The sequence below is a fragment of the Copadichromis virginalis genome, linkage group LG3, assembly GCF_057382275.1.
Source record: "Copadichromis virginalis isolate Kocher_CV1m ecotype Utaka linkage group LG3, C_Virginalis_male_GT1.1, whole genome shotgun sequence".
Lineage (NCBI taxonomy): Eukaryota > Metazoa > Chordata > Actinopteri > Cichliformes > Cichlidae > Copadichromis > Copadichromis virginalis.
In genome coordinates, this window is record NC_140620.1 from 61,089,565 (window position 1) to 61,097,594 (window position 8,030).

Genomic DNA, 8,030 nt, shown 5'->3' on the forward strand with positions numbered 1-8,030 from the left:
CTAAAAAGATGCATTGTTACCATAGTAAACTTCAAAACAGACTTTATTATATGATATAGTTATAAAATTGGATAAAAACTGACTTCAGCATAATATAAAATAATGTGTTGCCACTATGTATGCATTGGTCAACTTTCAGATCTATGAAGTTCAGCTCCCCCAGCTGTGTCTCCCTTCTGTGGCCCATTCCCTCATTACTACCCTGTGTATTTAAGCCCTGTGTTTTCCCACGCTTGGTGTCGCGTCGTACCCTCAGACCCTGCCTGTGTGTTCCTGCTTGGTTTCATGGTTTGGTTTCTGTTTTTGTTTCATGCCAGCAATAAAAGCTGTGGTTTTAGTTACATTTCGTCTCGGAGTCCTGCATTTGGATCCACATTTCCACCTGCCCGCACTCAGAGCCCTGACATCAGCATAATATAAAATAATGTGTTTTCCCGATACCTGATTTTTAGCACTATGTATGCATTGGTCAACTTTCAGATCTATGAAGTTCAGCTCAGTTATCTATGTTTTCATTTTTAGTTTCCATTTGCATTTAGATGCACGGCCGATTCTCTGATGTGTGATCTGTTTCTACCTGTGCTGATGCTAGCAGGACTAAAGCTGATCAAGCAGCAGTAAATATGTGAAGCAAGGCTGAAGGATACACTCATAAAATGAACAGAATCATAAGAATATAACAGCACGAGCACTGCAAATGCAACTAAAACATGTTGACATCAAATGGTATGTTATTTGAAATCTATATGAAATAATGACACATCTATATTTTCCAATTTATTTATTTTTTTTGTATTTATTTAGTTTTTCCACAGTTGTGTAAATCAGTCTGTCTGTGGACTGGTACAGCTGAAAAGCCGACGCAGCCAGTTCCTCTTCTTCTTCTTGGGTTTGTTCTCTGGCACAGTCTTATCTTCAGTTTCGAGTTCAGCTGGATTGGTAGTTATCGTTTTCTCTCTGTCTTCTGTTTGTTGTAGAGAGTCATGCAGAGACATCTCAGTTGATGTCAGGGAGTCTTCTTCTTCTTCCTTGTCCTGTTCTTTGGTGTCTTTTTCCACCAGAAGCTCAGATTTTCCATTTGCTGTGTTGGAATTTTGTTCATTTTGCTCCTGTGTGATTTTAATGTAGGACGCTTTGACTTCTTTCAACTCTTGATAAAGAGTCTCTACTTTCATGTCATGAAGCTCCTTGTTGGAGCAGAGCTGGGATTTAAGCTCACTGATTTCCATGTTCAGTGTCTCCTGGTCCTGCCTATGTTTGTCTTCCTGTTCCTTGAGTTGGTGTTGAGCTTCTAGGAGCTGTTGTTGGAGTGTTCCTATTTGCTCTTGTTGAGTCTTGTATTGGACTTCAAATTGAGCCTCCTTCAGACCTACACAGTCCGTGTGTGAAGCCTCTGTGGTTTGTGTAGAAGAATCCACACACTGCTCTGTGGTAGGGTCGCTGACGTCTTCGTGCAGGACACGGATCATGTCATCCAGCATGACAACTGCTTGGTTGTCCTTTGCTTGAACCTCTGTTTTGCTCTTATCAGGCTTATTATTATCATTAGCCTCCTCCAGTTGCTCTATGAGCTCTTTAATTGTTTCTTCATGCTGTTTTTTGTCGGCGATCATCTGTGCATGAAGTTTGGTCACCTTAGACTGGTAATAAGAAGCCCTCTTATTAGCAGCTACCAGTTTCCAGTAAAGCTCGTTCTGGTGGTTTTGGGAAGCTTGTAGTTGATGCCTGAGAGCAGCAATCTCACAACATGAATCATACTGGACTCTGCCATGATCGGGTATAAATCTGGGATTTGGCTGATGTTGCCACGTCCCTCCATTTGGCCCAGGGTTTTGTCCACTGGCGTTATTCATGTTTGCCTCTGTCTCCATATTCACGTCGTCCTTTGGTTCTGACATAGGGAGGGATTCAGGGTTTTCCCTTTCAGAGGTTCCTTCAGGGTTTCCTGACACTTCTTCATTTCTCAGGTTGCTTCCATCAGCCACGTTGTTTTGGGCTTCTAGAAGAGCCCGAGCATACGCCCGAGTAATCGGTCGTCTGGGTTCTTCAGCCACTCTTTTCTGTTTTTGCCCCCTTTTTTTCTTGCCTTTCACGACCACTTCTGTTTGAACTTGTGCCAGAGGACGTGTTTCAGGATTTGGTGTTTGGGCTTTTTTGAGGTCATTTTCCGATCTTTGCAAAACTGTTATATTTGGGCTCACGACCACTTCCATCTATGCTTCTGCCATTTTATATGTGTCTGCTTCTGCGTCTACTTCTGCGTCTGCGTCTGCTTCTGCGTCTCTGTGTCTTCCTTATCTTGGTTTTAACAAACAGGTTGTTTTGTAGTTCTGCCACCAAAGAGTTGCTACAGTTGACTGAATTTCTCCTTCCAATGACAGAATGTGATGACATCACAAGCTTTGTGCCTTTGATGACATCACAGGCTTTGTGCATTTGATTCTGTGATTGGATAGTTTGAAAATAAAATGTCCACAAATGTACTTTAAAAAAAGTCATTTTATTTTGTAGTATATGTTGAATTAACACTATAAAAGCTACTCGACCAGAATTGCAGTTAAAAATAAAACAAAAGCAAAACACAAGTTTTTATAAATGGTTGTTACAAACAAACCAAAGGAGAAGACGACTGTTTAGTGGAAAAATATTAGACATGCTCTCTCATAATAACTGTGTAATAATGTAAACTAAGACATGTCGAAAACATTGATATTTAGTTAAAGGTATTTATTCAAACGATCCAATGACCAGCATGTTTTAGTGAATGTCTGTAGGCACTGGGAGCTTGGTGGTTGCCTAGGCGACAATATGTCATCTATGTTTTGTTTTTAATTCAGTTTCACTGGTGAAACTAAGAAACAACAGGCTGTAGAGGGACACGTTAACAGAGCTTTACTAACTCTTACTGTCATATCCAGTGTGGACAAATCTGTATAGATTCATATTAATATATTAATCATTCATTTGAATAACCAAGGATGCAAAATAAAAATCACAGGAGAGTTTATGAGACGAGGTCAAGTTCAGAGACACACGTTTAGCAGAGGTGAAGCCTCGAGGACAGCTGGCAGCTACACCCATGTATGACAGCACCCACCTGTCACAAAGAGCAGCCTTTCCATGCCTGACTCTGCATAATTGTCAGCATCCAAGCATTTTAAATGAGTCATCATCCTCAGAAATCATCCTTTGCACAGTTGTTATGAAGAGAAAAATAAACTTTAGAGCTGAAAATCAGATATGAACCGTGATCTGGGAGGGGAAGGGCACCTGCTGCCAGACAATGTTCACCTTGGAAAAAGTCAAAAGTGGTTTATAAATTTTGCCACAGGTCTGTTTGTCAGAGGGAGTTAGGCCATTGCTTCATAATTAAAGACTGATTAAGATGATTCATATTTTCTTAAAGGTTCTTTTTAGACCTCACCTTTTACACCTGCATTGAGTTGCTGCCATGTGATTGGCTGATCAGATATTTGCATTAATGAGTATTTGAACAGATCTACCTAATGAAGTTTTATATTCATGATGAAAATGCTTTGATGGTTCATACCTATGAAGTTACAGTATATCTGAAGAGCCTTAAAATATTTTTTTTACCATAGTAAACTTCAAAACAGACTTTATTATATGATATAGTTTTAAAAAAGGATAACAATTGACTTCAGCATAATATAAAATAATGTGTTTTCCCGATACCTGATTTTTAGCACTATGTATGCATTGGTCAACTTTCAGATCTATGAAGTTCAGCTCAGTTATCTATGTTTTCATTTTTAGTTTCCATTTGCATTTAGATGCACGGCCGATTCTCTGATGTGTGATCTGTTTCTACCTGTGCTGATGCTAGCAGGACTAAAGCTGATCAAGCAGCAGTAAATATGTGAAGCAAGGCTGAAGGATACACTCATAAAATGAACAGAATCATAAGAATATAACAGCACGAGCACTGCAAATGCAACTAAACCATGTTGACATCAAATGGTATGTTATTTGAAATCTATATGAAATAATGACACATCTATGTTTTCCAATTTATTTTATTTATTAATTTTATTTTTTCCACAGTTGTGTAAATCAGTCTGTCTGTGGACTGCCAGCCAACACATCCACAACACCAACAACTCAGACAGCACAAAGCCTTTTAAGTTGGCGAGGCGTGATAGCAAATGCAGCGCAGGTACATCCATCTCACCTGCAGCAGCATCGCAGACCACGCCCCCCTCCACACCACTCTTTCCTCATAGTTGCTCGCCATCGTTGCGCTCAGAGGGTAGAAGGTCCCGATCGAAGTGCACAGGTAACTTCCCTTCACATTTCACGACAATGATCCTGTTGGTGAGAAGCCTGCCTTCATACTGGCAGCTGGGTTTCCTGGCTCCCTGATGCTTTAGCTTACATTTAATTATGCGAAACGTTGCGGTACTATACGTCATGCCGCTATTTTCATCGTACCTCCCATCACCTCTACAAATGGATTTGACCTTTGCTGGAATGCTGAGGATGAATGTGTTGGTTTCCTTACAACTGTTGTCAAGTTTGTAGATATTCCTATTTGATATTTCTGTGTTACACAGCTTTTCAGTCATCTTAGCATCTACATGCTGTCTTCTAAACTTTTCATAAGGTGTTTCTTCAGGTCGGTGCTCGCTTGGTTGAAAATTGTTCACTTTGGAAAATCCGGAAGCAAAGAGCAGCACGAGCATCGTGCAGACAAACAGTGTCTTCATCGTCTCCTGGAGAAGAAAACACATGGACATTTTTCCACATTAAGAATTTGGCAGATACATCCTTTTGGATCCTGAAGCTCAGTAAGTCGTCTTTGTGAGCTGCAAACACACACGACAAGAGGACTGATAGACCTTTTTCTTTAAATGAAAGAAGTCGTTTTATTTATAGTTTTCTTTTTTATTTATTTCTAATCATATATATTACTTTGTTCTCTGTTTATTTTTTATTTTTCAACTGTTAGGACGATTTCTAAATATCCTGAACAAGCCTGATCTGGACGGCTCCTGGAAGCAGATTCAGGCGTGATGATGTCATTTTCAACTGGAAAAAGAAGCTTTGAAAAGCTGAAGTAGTTTAAATGTTTAGATATTTAACCTTGTTGTATTACTTTATATTTTATATTCATCGTATTAAGACATCAAGATATTTGTTTTTGCCTTAAAATTTTGTGTTTTCATTTATACTTTTTGTTATTATTTTTTTTAATTTTGTCATTTTGCCTTTTTTACTTGATGTGATTTGGATAAATATATATTTATATCTACAGATATATTGAGAGAGTTTTTCTCTGGGTTTCACAAGCCCATTTTATAGATAAAAGTCCAGGTCATAATAGATCCGGTTCATTAAGAACAAAGTTTAAATCCGATTTAATATAAATGCCTTTCTGCACTCAGTTATTCTTTCCTGTCACATGTTTCAGTGTGCTCTGTAGTAACAGTGACACACTGCAAAATAAAAATAATAAGACACTCACCTTTTTTTCCTTTACTAATGATGATGATTAACCTGCAGTGGTTCAGGTATAAGTTGGTTGTCTGGAACAGCAGGTGATGAAGATGTGGTGAAGGGTCTGTGGTTCATGTATATAGTGGGTTCATTACATAACTGGATAGGCAACATCTGACAGTCAGTTTAAATAAGATCTTGTTGTATTTGAACACAAATCAGCAAAAACAGGTCTCTCACCGTGCAAATATACAGCTTACGTAAGTTTAGTGTGCTCACCGAATGCAGTGTTTAGTGTAGCAGCAGAATTATGACAGTTTATGGAGATGTTCAACGTGAGCCTGCTGCCCAGCTTTAAAAGGAAAATCATTTTAAATGATACATAATAAGTTCTTAGCAAAAGAGGAATGCAGACGGAGATGAGCAGAGATCTCTTCTGCAGTTCAGATGCTGCTGTGAGTTCTAGTTCACTTCTGTCACAGAGGAACAAAGTGTGTTTGGATCTGGACACTTTGATTTTTATACTTCTGATCAGCACCACCTCAAATAATCCTTTGCATCCACACCTACATCACTGGCCCACCACTTCTAGGAAACTTTAACACTTCCCTGCTTGTGACTCAGAAAGATAATGCAAATATGATGACCACTGACCACAAGAACCTGCATGTAGATGCAGCCTGTTTTTCCACATCTGGCTTTAGAAAAAAAATTAATGCACAAACAAATAGATTTAAAATAAAAAGATGTGTTGGTATATTTTGACCTTTCAAATAAACTATTAACACTTCTTTTTTCCCCTTTTTAAGTATAATTTTTGGCAAATAAAGTGAATGTTTTGACCATTTGCAGTTAAAATGTTGAACAATCTTTTTATTTTTGTTTTACTACCAGTTGGTTGTAATAATTTCATATGAGGATTTACATGGATGTATAACAAAACAAAGGATAAAAGTATATATAAAAGTATATTTAATGAAGCTGATCGAACAACAGTGCAATATGGCATGATGACAGTGTTTACAATTTTGGCAGGAGAACAAAAGATAAATATTATAAAATACAAGACATGAAAATCTCAGAGGTCAGGGGTCGGGGGCCCAGGAAGTCTGACCCGCAGATTCCAGGTCTGACTTCGAGTACATAAAATATCATCTTTCTTGTGGGGAAGGAGCCTGAGTTAGAGCAGGAAGTTACACCATATTGATATTGTTGGGGTAGCCTCAATGCCAGTGTTGGACTCTCCAGTTTCCTTGAAGGAGGTTTGACTTTGTGCCATCGTTGGCTGGACTCTGTGCTCATTGATATCCCCGTATCAGTGAGTTAAGACACCATGCATTTATTTTCTGTGTGGCACACAACAAGAAAACAAGCCAAGAGAGAACACATCAGCCTCCAATGACAGTTTATTAAAAGGTTTATTGGAGGTTATTTGTTGTGTTATTGAACCTGTGTGCTAATGAAAGAGTGTCCTTAATAAACGTACTCCATAAGGAAGTGTGTTCACAAGTGCACAGAACACATTAGGGCACAGGTCAGTGATCGGTTTTACAATTGTATTGTCAGATCGATGGACACTTTCGGATACTTGGATATTCAGGTGATTAGAGGAGCAGAGATGATCAGCTGATCAGGATTTGGTGGTGTGTTGGATCAGGTGGTGGAGAGATACAGGACAGGCCTGACATACACAAACGTATAGTGAAGGTGCAGAGGCTCAGATCTGTGACATCGTCCCAGCTCAGTGTCCATATTTAGATGTAACAGTGCTATAGACTTTACCTGACAACTTGTATGAGTAATGTTTTCATCTCAGGCATGTCAATTTCATTTGTGAATATATTTTTAATACTTGTACAACAGATTTTTTTGAGTGTTAAATAGAAATTATATGCTGAAACTGAAGTGATGGGTCGCACTCTTTAGTTCACCCCTGCTCTCGAAACAATGTAGGTGGTCCAGTTAACATATTTACATTTTTTCATTTGCTGTTTCACTTGCAAAATATTTCCAGTGTGACATTTGATCAGGTCTTGTAAACCTTGTCGTTAACCAAGCAGTCACTCCCAGGCTGCTGTGCTGATCACCGGATCTTAACTTCATTGTCACAGTGCACTCAGAACAAAACAGCCATGCAGAGATATGAGTCACAGTGACATTAAAACTGATGAAGACCGTCGTCGTTAGAACCAGCAAACTGAACGAACTAAAAAAGATCATCTAAATTCAACTGGTCTAAAATATCAGGATCTCAGTGTTAAGTCCATATTTTTGAAGTAGAAGCTTTTACTGGTTTTACTTAAGAAAAAGAAATAATAAGGAATTGTTTTGGAATTTGTCCAGGTTAACAGATGAAATCATGTTCAGTGCTTTGTCCTGTCAGTAAACACAGATTCTTTATTTGCACTGAATGGGACAGCATATAATTTCACTGCTTTTGGCATAATGACAATAAAAGATAGTTTCAAAGTCTGACCTGCAAAGCCCGTCCACCCAGTGTCCTCCTCAGTCATGCTGGTTGCATGATTGCTGTAGAAGTGCTAAACTACTGTGACCTGATTAATTGAACTGAG

The 8,030-nt window shown here is 38.7% G+C and overlaps 1 long non-coding RNA gene across 2 annotated transcripts; it reads left to right on the plus strand.

Annotated features, from left to right (window-relative positions):
• Nucleotides 1-2,280: 2,280 nt before the first annotated feature.
• On the plus strand, nt 2,281-5,276 carry LOC146716450 (uncharacterized). 2 transcript variants are annotated; one of them, XR_014919191.1, is made up of 3 exons: nt 2,281-4,297; nt 4,625-4,808; nt 4,970-5,276. It is a non-coding gene; the product is annotated as an uncharacterized LOC146716450 (long non-coding RNA). The 2 variants fall into 2 exon arrangements; XR_014919190.1 differs by lacking the exon at nt 2,281-4,297 and having other exon boundaries at nt 4,308-4,808.
• Nucleotides 5,277-8,030: the final 2,754 nt, after the last annotated feature.